At 38.5% G+C, this 16,454-nt stretch overlaps 1 long non-coding RNA gene across 1 annotated transcript in view; it reads right to left on the minus strand.

Moving 5' to 3' along the window:
- Positions 1 to 210: 210 nt before the first annotated feature.
- LOC150015196 (uncharacterized) overlaps positions 211 to 16,454 on the minus strand; it is a 28,769-nt gene continuing 12,525 nt past the window's right edge. Inside the window, exons 2-3 of the long non-coding RNA XR_016509973.1 lie at positions 2,989 to 3,122; positions 211 to 323 (exon numbers count right to left, since the gene is read on the minus strand). This is a non-coding gene — a long non-coding RNA (uncharacterized LOC150015196). The remainder of the gene's footprint in view (positions 324 to 2,988; positions 3,123 to 16,454) is intronic.

Below are 16,454 nucleotides of genomic sequence, written 5' to 3' on the forward strand. Positions count from 1 at the left end.
TTCCTAACACAGTTTATGAGGAAAGAAGAAAATGACTGACTTAGTAAATGCAAACAATATCCTTTCCTAAAAGTTCAGAATCAGTATTAAAGTATCATTAGCATATCAAAGAATCTGAATGGTTAAACAATAAAGAAAGTCACTTAACCATGTTAAATCCAGGAATTTCTAAATTTATTTGACTCGTGAAGCCTTATCTGAAGGCTTCTAGATGTCTACTATCACAGTTAACAATTTGTGAAGAGCAGGACTAATTCTGTGCCATGATCCAGGTCTCTCCTGATCCATGACTCCTTAGGTCTGAATCCACTGTGTGTTCTACCCTACAAGAGACACAGAGACTCGGCAGACATCCATTTCAATTCTCCTCACTGTTTCCAAATAATGGGAAAAAAGCAGACGCTCAGCTCCTCCACATGTCAACACACAAGTTGTCTTCTACTGATTTTATATTTAGTTTGTGCATGTCTCATAATGTCATCAATCCAGCTTTAGGTATTTCAGTGAGTAATATTAAGAGGGACTTGGGAATAATAATACCTGCCATTTATTGTACATCTACCACATACTTTTCACACTATACCATGCTTTATATTTTCAATATCTCTAGTATACATTCCATTGCTCACAATGAACTGAAAATTAGGTATTTTTGGCCCCATTTTATAAACAATCTTTAGTGTCTCAAAGATGTTAGGTTTTGTGGCCCAAAGTCCACAGCTGAGACTTAATGACACCAGTTCGTATGCTCTCTCTACCACATTAATAAGAATTACACTTACATAGTACTTACTACGAGTCAGGCACCAAGTTTTAACTTATTTCATTCATAATAAGCCAAAAAAGGCATTATTTCTGTTTTACAACTGGGGAAACCAGCTGAAGAAGTTAACCAATCTGCTTAAAGTCACATAGCTAGGAAGAGGCAGGGCTGGAATTCAGACTAAGGCCACTCACTTATTGGTTCTACAATAAAGAAAGCCATTTAACCACATTTCACCCAAGACTTTCCAAACTTGGTTTGATTAGAAGGTCATTATTTTTGGTCATGACTATTATTACAATTAACAATTTGGGAGATACTGTTTGGGAATTACCTGGCCATCTCCCTCCCCTTGATCCACACACCATCGCCTCTCCCAATCCAGGATCCATGCCCTCTCCATGCCTCCTGGAGACCCTGTGGTCTCTATTTGCATATCTCATTAACCAAGCCTCTCAGCTGCAGAAACTAGAAGTCAAAAACTGTCCATCTGTACTCTTGATTTTCTCTAAAAGCCGTGTGATGTGACCAAATCAATATAGAATATTTGTAAAGGTTAATGTAAAATATATTATTTTAGAATATTAAGTGACTTTTACTTCCAATGTCTATATAGAGAAAAACAATCTTTTATGTTTTGAGTAACTAATAATACTAAATTCGCTTAAGGTCTCTAAAGGCTCTGAAGCCACAAATTATAGTGTGAATATCAAATAATTCTAGGAAGGTCATATAAAAGAACTAAGTTCAACATGTCACTTTCAATTTCACCACTGTTGGGATAGATAAAATCTAACATTTATTGGGTGTTTATTGTAGGCCAGGCACTCTGCCATGTGCTCCCATAGATTACATTACTTCACAACAACTTTATGTGATAGTTATTCCCATTCTATAGAAACAAAACACAAGGAACCACGAGTTAAAGGAACTTTCCCAAGATCACACAGCTATCTAGCAAGTGGTGAAGCAAGATATGTAGGGAAGAATCTTGTATTTAAATATCTCCAGTCATTTTAAAAGCTAACTCTGGGGTGCACAAAAGCAAAGCCAAGTATGAGCCCCCAGGTTCTAACAAGGTGATCATTTGCTTTTTGCAAGCCCTTCATTAAAAGGTACACGACAACTACCAAATAGTTACCCTGAGGGAACCTTCAAAATCTGTCAACTGGAAATAAGAGTCTAGATGGGGAAACCCTAAAACCTTTAATTGCTCCAAGATGATATGTTGGTTTGGCAGATCTGGCTCATCTTGAAAGGAAGTTTTTTTGGAAGATATAACTGAATAATATGGCATTAAAGAAACATGACTCGAGTTCTCATGCTTATAAAATCATAGTTGTCATTTCTAAGCTTCCCGAAGACTGTTTTGCAATCTTTTGCTAAGTTGGAGGAAACCAATACTGTACATACTTGGGTACATTCTGCACTTTCCTTCCCTCCACCGAAGAACCTCATAGGGTTTTCAGTATTTTTAGTTATTCAAACCACTCCAAAAGAGGATTGTTTTTCTCTATAAGGACATTAGAGGAAAAAGTCACTTTATATTATAAAATAATTTATTTTATATTAATCTTTACAAATGTGCCACACTGATTTGGTTACTTTACAAAGCTTCAAGAGAGAATTAAGATTGCATTAAGAAATGGTTGAAAAACTGACAATAAGTGGAAACTCAGGCAGTTTATTTTATTTTTTAAAAACTACAGATGGATTTTTCAAGGAGGTAAAAGATGAAAACAGAAGATAAAAATGATCATTTGATGAAGCATAAAGGAGACCTTGAATATGTATATCTAAAGAAGGACTCTAGTAAAAAAAAAAAGAAAAAAGAATAATCATGAGAGGCAGTATAACATCGGTTTAAGAAAGAGGCTTGGCATCCCACAGCCTGGGTTCACTCATTAGGTATGTAACCTTGTCCTCCCTGTACTCATTTCCTCTATTTAAATGAGGTGGTTAACAAGACCTGCCTCATAAGGTTGCTTGCTGTGAAAATTAAATAAGATAATCTATTAAAAAGCCCTTAGGACAATGTCTGGTCAGTGCTCAGTAAATGTTAGCTATTGAAAGCAGAAAATGTCATTATCACTGCAGCACACATGAAAGGGTGTGGAAAGGGTAAGTTAAAACAAAACAAGGGCCCTGGCTGGTATGGCTCAGTTGGTGCGACCATTGTCCTGCACTGAAGGGTTGTGGGCTTGATACCAGGTCATAGCACATACCTAGGTTGCGGGTATGATCCCCTCTCAGGACAAATAAGATCCTTGGTCTGGGTGCACACAGGAGGCAACAAATCGATGCTTCTCTTTCACATTGATGTTTCACTCTCTTCCTTCCTTCCTCCCTTCCTCTCTCTCTAGAAGCAATAAAAAAAAAAAAAGTGTCCTCTGGTGAGGATAAAAAAAATTTTTTTAACAAAAAACAAACAATAAAAAAAAAAAAAAAGAAAACATGGATAATTATAGGTCTACTGCTGAGACCTAAATGATAGACTTGACATTGTAGGTGTTTAGTAAATATTGACTGACTGAATGAATGAATCAATGAATGAATCAATGAATCGGTGAATGAATCAATGAACGGAGTCACAGAAAAAAAAAGGTTACTTTCTGAAAAGCTTAATTCTTTGCCTTCTGCAGGCCCCTTTATCCCCTTTAGCCTATCTATAAAGTGAAAGTTATCCACCCTAATTCAGAAGAGTCTTTGTATTCCTCATGCAGCATCTCGGTTCAGTGCAGTAATTTTAAACTTTTTCCAAAACTAAACTAAAATATGCATGAGGACACAACAAACTTATAAACAAAAACCTGTGACTTTAAGTGAACTCAACATCATGACAGCAGAAAAAGAGACTAAAAAAATGAAGTAATATTTAACACATATTTCTGTCTAAACAGTGTGATTCAAATGTATAAATGTTCTGTATGTGGGGAGGGGGGAATATAAGTATAAATATAAATATATTTTTGCAAAAAGATAACCATAAAAGAAAAGGAAGTGTGTTGAGTGAAGGAGTAGAAAAGGAAAGCTGGGATATTAGTAATTTTTTGCCACTTATTCTATGTTCCTTCGATTCAGTCATGTACCTTCAGAAATTACTTTCAGCTCCTTTCCAATCTTAACCATGAACAAAATCATAAACACATTCAACAACAATATGTTCTTCTTGCGTAAACGTCTCTTCTAGGCCACATACATAATTAAAATCCTGTTGACTCAGGAATAATGTCTCAGAACTGAATGTCCAAACTCTGTAACTTGCTTCCTTTTCTAACCAGACAGCACAGCTGCCAAAAGCTTCTGGGCCCTCTGCCTCTTCTCTCCGTGTATAATTATTATACATTATGTAGCATATACTTGATTTGCCAAAGCCTGCCAGAAAAGGTTCCTGTGACTACTTATTTGAACTTGGTTGTGTATACATGTGACTGAAAATAGTGTACCAAAGCAAAAGGAAAAGGAGGTGGGGGTGGGATGTAATGAACACTTTTTTTTCCCCATAGAAATGAGATGAAAGTCTTAAGGCAAAACAATATGAATGAATTGTTTTGTAAAGAAAAACTCACTTAAGCTGGAAGAATATTTTAAAAATTAATAATGCCATGTTATAACACAAATCCTTGGTTTCCAATATTTAAAATGAGGAAATAAGACTTTAAAAGGTCTTCAAAATATATATGAGGCATAAAATAAAACATTTTGGCTTTTCTTCACCTTTGGGCAGCACCAGATCTAAACCAGACATGAAAATCTACACTATTTTTAAAGACCTCTAGAGAAATAGGTTGCACAATGTTTCTTACAAAGTTGTTCCAATATTCCTCCCAGTCATAAAAGTCTTACATTCTAACCTAAATCCCTCACGCTCTAGTTTTAACCATTTCCTTTTGCTTTAAGTAGGGTTGAAGAACAATTGCTTACTTACCAAATCAACATACTAAGGATATTCCTGGTGCTGTGTATTCTTTTTTTTCCAGCAATGGAAATTAAACACACAGCCTAAAGTTAGTTGCCTGGATCTCCTCTATTCCCTCAAAAAAAACTTAGATGTGATATTGGCTCTTTTTCAGTTATCTGAAAGTTCTCCATTCTTCCACAAATTTCAGAAAGTACAGTGCATCTTTTAACATCTTTACTCAATCAGTTTAGTACATACCTACCTATAATCTGCACGTAATTGCAAATTATAGTATACCTAGTTAATTTAATATTTTTAAAGTTCCCTACTTACGCTCAGTATTTTGTAACTTATTCTAGAACTTATTTTTAAAAAACAGTGATCATCAAACTTTGGTGTGCATTAGAAATTTAGGGAAGCTTCTTAAAAATAGAATGCCCAAGTCTTGATCCAGACTTAATAAACTATAATCTTTTGGGCCCTGGAATGTTTCAACTGCTGTCATTCAAAAGTCTTAATTTAGTTTAGTTATCAAGGGCATTTAAAAAAATTTATCAAGCCCATTATTAAAAATAGAAACAAAAACAAGCAAACAAAAGAACACTAAAACAAACAAACAAACAAACAAACAAAAAAAAACAATGTGTGCTCTCTTTCTCTTTGGTAATGTCAATTCTGCTTTTACACTTAAAACTGACATATTAACAGAGTCAGGTATATGTTGTTGTCCTGAATGTAGACACCACAGTCCCCATTAACAGGAAAATCAAAACCAAACTTAAACCATGCCTACAAATTTCCCACACTAGAACTAAGTGCACTGCCCACAGGCAGTTGATGTATAATACATTATCACATGAAAATGTGATTATGAGAAATACGAGACTACCACTGTCTGCAAATATGTAATGCATTCAACATAAGTCACACAAAGTTTTTCAAAATTCAGTAGATATGAGCTTATTTATATGACCCTAAATTGCAAGGTAAAAAAAGAACCAATTATTGTATAAAATAACATGGAAATAGAAACATCAACACACACAGTGGGAAGAGCTTAGGAGGAGTTGGAAGGTTTTGTGAGAGGCAAGAAAATCTCTTCCAGGAAATTTTAAGGTGACTCAGGGTAAGTCTATGCATAGATCCTAAACCATATGATATTCTTATTAGTGTTGGATTGCCATAAAAGGGGAACACCGGGGCTGCCTCAATGATTTGCCCAGGTGGGCTTGGTTTCACTTCTTTCTCAGACGTTTCTAAGCATCAGTGCAGGATTACTTTAAGGGGCTGCCTCAGACAGTCTGTGCTCTGCATTTTCCCATGGGCAAACAGGCAGGAGGGTAAACAAAACAAAACAAAACAAAACACTCCAAGTTACTGAAGCAAACTCAGAAATGCAGGTCCAAATGAAAGGGTTCAGAAATTGCTGCAAAAGGAAAAAGTGAAAGCAGCAAAAAGGTAGCAGCTGAAGGCCAGGAGATATTCAAGGACAACTCAGGTGTGCAAAGAAGGAGCTATCTTTTGTGATATATTTTAATAGAGCTTTTAAGATCTACTCCTTTAGCAACTTTCAAATACACAGTATAATAGTATTAACTATAGTCACCATGCTGTACATTCTGTATGCAAATATCGAACATGTTGTATGCCTGTAACTAATTTATGCTATGTCAATTATATCTCAATTTTTAAAAAGGCAGGTATTTACACCAATTTGTCCATGTGTGCCTTTGGGATCAATTATACTTAGCATTGTTAACTAGCTTTTCTTTTCTCTTTGGGTTCAGAACCATGGTTCTTTTCTAGTTCTCCTCCAAAATTTCATATTCTTCTTTATCTGGTTCCTTTGTTTTCTTTTCAATGAATTGTCTACATGTTGTTTTTCTCTAGAGTTTGCATTCTTAATTCTCATCTCTTTTCCTTCCATGTTACCTTTGTTTAGAAATCATATCTGCATTCATGGCTTCTATCACCTAAGTGAAAATGACTCTAAAATTATATCTCTAGCCCCATCTCTTTCCTAAAATGAAATTACAGTTTTTAAAATGCCTCCTAATATCTCCATCTGGAATTGGACTCAGTGTGTCCAAAATTGATATATCGGTTGGGCTTCCACACCTGCTGCTTCTCCTATAAAAATTTCCTGATCACTCCTACACCCCCAAACAATTTTCAGGACACCAGCTGGTGGCCTACAATTCAACTCAATTATGACATAATCTACCAAGAGCTATCACCAGATTCCACAGGTTAAAGGTTCAGTCCTAACAGAGCGGCCCCACCTCCAGCCCCCTTGAGATGCTGTTCAGAACCTGTGCTTCCGACTGGCTGGCTACAGATTGGAGGTTCCCACAACCTCCTCCTTGGGTTCTATTAATTTGCTAAAGTGGCTCATAGAACTCAGAGAAACGTTTTACTTACTAGATTACAAGTTTATTATAAAAGCTATAACTCAGAAACAGCCAGCTGGAAGAGATGCATAGCACAAGGTGTGGAGAAGGGCACAGATGTCTATGTCCTCTTCTGGTGCACCATACTCCCCAGGCTTCCATGTATTCACCAAACTGGAAGCTCTCTGAATCCTATCCTGTTAGCTTTTTATGGAGGCTTTATTACATAGGCATGATTGATCCAATCATTGGCCACTGGTGATTCATTCAGCCTCCAGGCCCTTTCCCGTCCCTGGAGGTCAGAAATGGGACTGAAACTTCAAACCCTGGCAATCAGCCCCATCCTTAGGTGAGGTTCAAAAACCTCCTCATTAACACAAGAGGGGACACCTTTGTCACTCTCAATGCTTAGGAAATTCCACAGGTTTTGGGAGCTGTGATCTGAATGAATAAATATATACGTTGATTATAAATCATAATATCACATCCTGTATCTTCTATTTCTATTAATAGTACAATCTTTTCAGTCATATTTACTTCTCCCTTTTCTGAGCCCTATTAGTTAGCAAGTCCTGTTGCAGCATTTCCAAGGCGAGGCACGGGTCATATTCACTTTCACAGGTTCTCCCCCAGATTAATCTTCATTAATAGTGTAATACATAGTGTCCCAGAGGGCAGGTGATTTTAATGTCACAATTTGATTCATTTTCTCCTCCTTTTTAAAATCTTCCTATACTTCTCCATTGCCTGTCAAACTGAGTTCAACTCTATTTTTATAAAAATAGTAAGTTTATTGAGCACACTGTGTGACTCGTGTTTTAATTTATCATTTTACTTATTTCTCCAAAAATCTTATAAAGTGGGTGCTTGTATATGAAATATTAAGATTTTCCACCAGTTGTGGATATACCAGTCATTCAGTAATCTCCTTATAGGCAATAAAGGAATATTACACTAATCATACATATTGACTCTAAGATTTTTCTTGATTTCAAAAACATTAAATTGAAGAAAAAAAGCTAATTCTTCTCAGGGAACTATGTCATCCCATTTTATACTAAGTCAATGCTCTTTCCAATATGCTATGTTCCCTTTTCCTTTAGCCTAGGGTTCAACTTTTAGTCTTATTTCCTTCTCTTCTTTTCATGCTCCTTATGTTTACCCTCTTCTGTGCCTTGGCCTTAATTCATCCTATACCAGAAATATGTGTTTCTTCTTATTCCACTTGTTCAAAGATAGCTATGCTTCAATGCCTGACTCTAACACTCCCTCACCATTAATTCTTTCCTGAGTGCCAAGTGAAAAGGACCTCTTATTTCTCTGAATTATCATATATTTTGCACTCTCAGATTAAACTACTGCTTATTATCTTATGAGAGGGTCATATATTTTATCTTTTCACTAGTGTGTAAGTTTCTTTGAGATCCATACTGTAACTCATATATATTTGCACAACTATTCCAATGCCTCCCTCCTGTCTGCATTATAAAGCCTAGCAACTTCTTGCATATAACAGACTCTTAAAAATATGTATCAACTGGATGACTAATTAGACCATATTTAGTGGTTTTTCTCTCATTCATTATGACCAAAGGAAGACTGAAGGCCCCCATGCATTTTGCCACTACTCAGCCAAGAACAGAACTGTAGCATTTCAAGAAAAGTTAATTTTCCTGCCACAATCAAGTCAAAATTTGATGGGCCTACACAGCTGCCTTTTTATTTACCTAAGATTGGAAATTTTGTTAAAGGAGGCTTGTTAGAACTTATGCTAAACCAATCTTTCATTTATAAAAACCTCCTAAGCAACAAATAGAAGAAATGCCCAGTGTGCTAAAGTGGAATTTTTTTTTTTTTTTTTTTTTTGTCATTTTGTTCTTGCCATTGACTGGAGGGGAAGTTGTTGAAAGAAACCTAAATATTTCTTGACCTTGGTCCTTGCCCAAATATTTCACAGGAAAGTGTTATATTGATAAAGAAAAGTATTTCACAGGGCTTTTTTTGTATTCCTTATTGTTATAGTATCAGATAAAGAAAAGTATTTCACAGGGCTTTGTTTGTATTCCTTATGTTATAGTATCAGACATTAGGAAATGATGCTATATAGGTTCATGTTTGTTCATTTGTTTGTTTATGTTTTATAAAATATAGCAAAATCCTGTGATCTACTATAGAAATTCTTCATTTTAATGGTAGGACTTGCAAAAATTTGTATCATTTAGTTCTTAAGACAATTCTTTGATGTAGGTATTAATATCATCGGCAGCCGTCCGTCTCGAGAGACGATGGTGTAGCTTTTTTTTTTTTTTTTTTTAAGTATATTTTATTGATTATATTGTTACAATAGTTCCAATTTTTTTTCCCCTTTGCTCCCCTCCGCCCAGCACCCCCCCTCCCCAACAATCCCCTCTCCAAGTCCATGCCCATGGGTCGTACATACAAGCTCTCCCGCCTCACCCTTTCATATATTCTTCTTCTTCTTTTTTAAAATTAATTAATTAATTAGTTAAATATTTTAACAATAAAAAATAACAATTCCTCCCTCTCAGACTTAAGACCCTTTACAATCTTATAAAGGACAATGGATGAAGGTCTCGAGCTCCTCTAGCTGCTTCAAGCTGGACATGGTCGTCGTCCTACCTACCCGTGGGTCAAGAAATCCCTAATAAGAGTGGGGATGTGGAGGGGAGGGTGGCCTTCCCACAAGGGGAAGGATCGTGCAGACTCCAGGTTGGTTGGCTGTCTCTGGACAACGGCATGCTTGGTTTGACAGGCTGGCATCCTTGTTGTATTCTGGGGGCAACAGGGTTAAAGGACATCATTTAATCCGTAACCACTAGATGACAAAAGACAGGTATTAATTTTTCAATGTCCCACATTAGGGAAAAGAAGGGCTTCTTTGGAGGAAGGTGTGCCAGGTACATCTCACCTGTCCAAAACCCTTTTGCCCATTATACTTATTTTGGACTGAGGGAAATATTTTAGGTTTCCCCCATCTCAGGCCTCTGGGCTTTTTCTGTCCAAGCCATTAGGATAGAAAAGAGAAACCAGTTTTAAAGTGAAGCCCACAGACCACCCCGTTCTTCACCAACCCAGCCACTTAGTTCAGCCAAACCATTGAGTCTCAGGAGGCAGCAATGCAGACAGGATTAAGTGAGGCCTATGCATACAGATAATCACTCAGGTAATGAGATTGTAGGCTTATGCCCTTTGAAAACAGAAAACACATGTTAATTTATGTAACATAACCCACATACAAGTCTCTAAATCTGTAGGACTGTCTTATCGGAAGGAAAATCCTTGTCCTTCTAATATTCACTGAACTTGCATTTCTATTCTTTATATTTTTATTCCCCCCCCACTAAAAAATTTTCTGTTTGTTTGTTTTTCCACTACAGTTGTCTCACTTTTTTTCCCCCTCTTGCTTCCCTGCACCCTGCCCCCCCCCACAGTCAGTCCCCACCCAGTTGTCCATGTCCATGGGTCATTCATACATGTTCTTTGACTAGACCCTTCCCCTTCTTACCCCTTCTCTCCCTCCCATCTCCCCCTTTGTTACTGTTAGTTTATTCCTTGTTTACATACCTCTGGTTCAATTTTGCTCATTTGTTTGTGTTGTTCATTAGTTTCCTGTAACAGGTGACAGCATAAGGTAATTTTCTTTTGTTGCCTGGCTTATTTCGCTAAGCATAATTCTCTCTAGTTCCAATCATGTTGTTGCAAATGGTAGAAGTTCCTTCTTTCTTTCAGTACTTATTCATTGTCATTTTCCCCCTTTGTACTCGTGTTCCTCTCTGTCTCTCTGTTTCTTCATCTTCTTAAAGCAGACCCTTTAGCATCTCTTGCAATGCTGGTTTGGTGGAGATGTATTCTTTTAGCCTTCTTTTGTCTTGGAAACTCCTTATTTCACCTTCCATTTTGAATGAAAGCCTTGCTGGGTAGAGTATTCTTGGTTGTAGGCCTTTGTTTTTCATTGCTTGGAATATTTTTTGCCATTCCCTTCTGGCTTGTAGTGTTTCTGCTGAGAAATCTGATGATAGCCTTATTGGAGCTCCCTTGTATGTTATTAGTTGTTTCTCTCTTGCTGCTTTTAGGATTCTCTCTTTGTCTTTGAATGTTGGCATTTTAATTATGATGTGTCTTGAAGTGGGCCTGTTGGGGTTCATCTTCATTGGGACCCTCTGTGCTTCCTGGACTTGCGTGACTCTTTCTCTCGTCATGTTAGGAAAGTTTTCTGTCATTAGTTTTTCAAAGAGGTTTTCTATCCCTTGCTCTTCTTCTTCTCCTTCTGGAATTCCTATGATATGGATATTATTACGTTTCATGTTGTCCTGCAGCTGTCTTAGAACCTCTTCAGTCTTGTTCAGTCTTTTTTCATTTTGTTGCATTGTCTGGGAGTTTTTGTGTAGGTTGTCCTCCAGCTCGCTGATCCGATCTTCTGCTTCCTCTAGCCTGCTTTTAATTCCTTCTACTGTGTTCTTCAATTCAGAGATCGTATTTTTCATTTCCTCCTGGCTCTTATTGATAGCTTCTATGTCCTTTTTCATGCTCACGTAATTTTCTGTGAGTTCCTTGTAGTTTTTCTGGAGTTCTTTGAAGTTTCCGCTGAGCTCATTCAGCTTCTCCATAATCCATGTTTTGAATTCCATATCTGATAGTTCGCTCCCCTCTATTTCATTTAGCACTCTTTCTGGGGATTCTACCTTTCCTTTTGATGGGAGGTTGTTTCTCTGTCTCCCCATTTTTTTGACTCCTATTGTTTGTTGGTGCTTCTTGGAATGATCTGCACTTCCTGGATCTGCCTCTGGTGGCGTCAGATCATGTATCAGTCTGGCCCTAGGCAGCCTGTTGGAGACTTCCAGGGATCTACTGCTGTTGTCTGTCTTCTTTGATTGTTAATCTATTCAATCTGTGATTAGCTGTCAGGCTTAAGGAGTGTGGGTGTGGCAGCTTAATTCCTGTAGGCAGGGCTTTTGCTTCCCCTCAGGCTGACGCCACTTGGAGGGGAATGGTCTACCCGCAGTACTGGGGATGAGTCAGCACTGGACCCAGTCAGCTGCTCCTCCAGTTCTCCCCTCAAAGCCACCGTGCCAAATTCTCCCCAAGTGTCTCCAGCCCTCATTGCCTTCCCTCTGCTTGAGCCCAGGGTAAGTGGTGGCCAAAATATTTTCGTATGTGATCCACTTAAGAGCTCTTTTTCTCCTGCTGTTTCTCTCCGGCTAGCAAGAAAGCCTGTGGCTTTTCGCTTTTCACAGCTGATACTATTTTACTTTCCACTCTGTCGCTGTAGGCTGGGAAGCCCAGCTGGGGGTTTAGACCCTGCCCTTCTCAGGGGGAATCCCCGGCTGCTGAGCTGTTTCTCAGCCCCTTCAGCTGCCACCCGTGGGAGCCCAGCCAGCCCTTCCACGTCTCCGCACTCCCTACCGGTCACGTTGTGATGTAGCGGCCTTTTCTGTCTCTCCGTGGTTATAATACTTCTCTCCAGCTGGTGTTCGGTTCGTTATTCCAGATGATTTCTCCAAAATTACATTGTAAATCCAGACTAGTTCTAGGAGGAAGTTAGTGTAGCTTCCACTTACTCCTCCGCCATCTTGTTTCTCCCCTGGTGTAGCTTCTTAAGAGTCTATCTGCACCGCCGAGAATGGCTGTGCAGTCCGACTCGGGAGTGACATGGTAGTATCTGTCTCCTCCCATGTTGAATCGACATCTTGCGATGACGCTGAAGCTACAGAGCCTGGGCAGGGTAATATGGAGGGTCTGCTGTTGCCCATGCAGCAGACCCCCCTCTCTTCGCAGCTGAAGGGTCCAAGGGAAAGACGGAGTCGATACAGCTTGGCTTCAGGTGCGCCGCAGGAGTTGCCGGTGTTGACTACAACGTCAAACCGCCTTAGGGACTCCGGCTCCGGATTTTCTGTCGGGGTTTACTCCCTTAGCCTTTCCCCTGAAGAGGTATGCCGCAAGGCAGCGGAGGTTTTTTGGAGTCAGAGTTTTCCTTCTCTGATGTACCCTGACTGGAAGATCGAACCAGCGACACTTAGCTCGCAGGCCGATGCTCAATCCACTGAGCTAAACCAGCTAGGGCAGGTATTAATATACACAGCTTATAACTGAATCAACTGAGGCTCAGAATTATTAAAGGTTGTATTCAAATCCACATATCCTTACTCCATGACCTAAACATTGTCCATAATTCTATGGGATATCATGTTAGAAACCAGCATTTTAAAATATGATGACATTCATGGAATAGTCTGACAAACTGCTGCTATGTTCTCACCTTTGAAAAGACACCAAGAGGGACTAATCCTAAAAACTTATAGCTTGGACATGCTTAGATTCTGAGGAAATCAGAATTTTGTAACCTCTCAAACCGCCTCTCCAAATTCTATTTCTAGGTATCTGGCTTGGAATCCCTGTCACAGAAAAACAGGCAGTTAATGTCATCTCATATTTCAATTTCTGAAAATCATCCAACATCATAAATCCAGATAAACAGTGATAAGATGTAAGGATTCAAGAACCAGATTACTGGTTTTCCAATCTTTTAGTGAAAACAGCCCTCTATCTATGCATACCATCAGCCAACATATTAATTAATGAAAAACCACTCATGAGGATCCAAGATGGCAGAGGAGTAAGTGAAAGATATACTAACTGCCTCCCAGGACCAATCTGGAATTACAGCTAAATTGTAACAAAATCATCCTGAATAACCAGCTGAACACTAGCTGGAGAGAAGCCTTATAACCAGGGACAAACAGAAGGAACCACTTCACCACAATGAGATTGGTAGGGAGTGTGGAGGAGGCACAAAAGGGAGGGCTGGGCTCCCATGGCTTGCAGCTCAAGTTCTGGAAGGATATTTCATCAGCTAGGGGCGGGGTCCCCCTGAGAAGTGTCAGGTCTAAACCCCAAGCTGGATTCCCCAGGGTCTACAGCACCAGAGCTGGAAAGAAACAAGATAGCATTGAGCTGTGAAAAGCAGCAGGGTTTCTGTCTACCAGGGTGAGATGGCTACAGATGCAGATAGCCTCTTAAAGGGCAAATGCACAAAATTCTATTTGTAGCTGCTTACCCTGGACTCCAGCAAAGGGAGGGCACAGTGGACTAGAAATGCTTGAGGAGAGTCTGGGGTTGGTGGCTCATGGGAGAGAACTGAAGGTACAGCTGCCAGGACCCCTGTGCTGAGTCATTCCCCTTATGGCAGGAGGCATCTTGCTCAGGCAGAGAAGTCCCCTTCAAGGGTCATCAATGTGAGGGGAAACAATGGCTCCACCCACAGAATTTACTCTGCCCCACCCTGTGCTCAAGCTGCTGTTTACAGCTTGAGGCTACTGATCAGTTTAGCAACTAAGGCAGAAAATACAAAGAAGCAGACAAAATGGAAAGACAAAGAAACAGACCCCAAATGGAAGAACAAAAGAATTCTTCAGAAGAACAGGATGAAATGGAAGGAAAGCAACTCATCAGATAGAGAGTTCAGAGGAATGATTATAAGGATACTCAACAACATGCAAAAAGACATAGAAACCATAAAAAAGGACCAGTGAGAAATAAAGAATGCCATATCTGAAATAAATACTACACTGGAAGGAATAAACAGTAGGTTAGATGAAGCAGAGGACTGAATCAGTAATTTGGAAGACAAGTTAGACAAAAACACCCAGGCAGAGCAGCAAAAAGAAAAAAGAATTTTAAAAAATGAGAGGAGCTTAAGAAAATTTAGGACAACATAAAGCCTCACAACATCTGCATCATGGGAATGCCAGAAAGAGAAGAGAGTGAGCAAGGGACTGAGAACCTATTTGAAGAAATAATGACTGAAAACTTCCCTAATCTAGTGAAAGAAAAAGACACCAAGTCTAGGAAGCTCAGAGAGTCCCCTACAAGTTGAACTCAAAGAGACCTACACTGAGACACATCATAATTAAAATGACAAGCTTAAAGACAAGGAGAGAATCCTAAACGCCACAAGAGAAAAGCAGGGAGTTACCTGCAAGAGAGCACCAATTAGACTGGCATCTGATTACTCAACAGAAACATTTCAGGCCAGAAGGGAGTAGTGTGAAATATTCAAGGGGGTGAAAAGCAAGGACCTACAACCAAGGCTACTTTACCCAGAAAGGTTATCATTTAAAATCAAAGGAGAAATAGGGAGTTTCCCAGACAAGAAAAAGCTAAAGGGGTTTGTTAACACCAAACCAGTACTGCAACAAATGTTAAAGGGCTTGCTTTAAGAAGAAGAAGAAAAAGAGAAAAAAAATCAGAGGAAAATAGTCTAACAACAAAATGGCACTATATACACATCTATCAATAATCACCTTAAATGTAAATGGCTTAAATGCTCCAAACAAAAGACATAAGGTAGCTGAATGGATAAGAAAGCAAGACCTATATATATACTGCCTATGAAAGACCCATCTCAGATTGAAAGATACACACATACGAAAAGTAAAGGGATGGAAAAGATATTTCATGCAAATGGAAAGGGAAAAAAAGCTAGGGTAGCAGTACTTATATCCAAAAAAATTGAATTTTAAATCAAAACTATAGCAAGAGACAATGAAGAACACTACATAATGATAAGGGGAACAATCCAGCAAGAGGATATAACCCTAGTAAACATTTACACACCCAATGTAGGAGCACATAAATATGTGAAGCAAATCTTAATGGACATAAAGGGAGAGATCAACAGAAATGGAGTCATAGTCAGGGATTTTAACACTCCACTGACTTCAATGGATAGATTCTCCAGGCAGAAAATCAACAAGGAGACAGTGACCTTAAATTACACACTAGATCAAACGGATTTAATTGATATCTTTGGAGCATTTTATCCCAAAGCAGCAGAGTATATATACTTTTCAAGTGCACATGGAACATTTTCTAGGATAGACCATATGTTAGGACACAAAAAAGTCTCACTAAATTTAGGAAGATTGAAATCATATTAAGCATCTTCTCTGACCATAATGCTATGAAACTTGAAATCAATCACAAGAAAAACACTGAAAAACACGCAATGACATGGAAGCTAAATAACATGTTGTTAAACAGTGAATGGGTCAACAACGTGATCAAGGAAGAAATCAAAAGATACCTTGAAACAAATAAAAATGAAGACACAACAATCCAAAATTGTGGGACACTGGGAAAGTAATTCTAACAGGGAAATTCATAGCATTACAGGCCTATCTCAAAAAAACAAGAAAAAGTTCAAATAAACAATTTAACATTCCACTTAAAGGGACTTGATAAGAGAACAACAACCAAAGTCCAAAGGGAGTAGAAAAAAGGCAACAATAAATATCAGAGCAGAAATGAATAAAATAGAGTCTAAAAAAAGAATACAAAAGCTCAATGAATCCAAGAGCTGGTTCTTTGAAAAGATGAACAA

This window comes from Furipterus horrens, unplaced genomic scaffold (genome assembly GCF_987537825.1).
Source record: "Furipterus horrens unplaced genomic scaffold, mFurHor1.1.pri manual_scaffold_3, whole genome shotgun sequence".
NCBI classification, from domain to species: Eukaryota; Metazoa; Chordata; class Mammalia; order Chiroptera; family Furipteridae; genus Furipterus; species Furipterus horrens.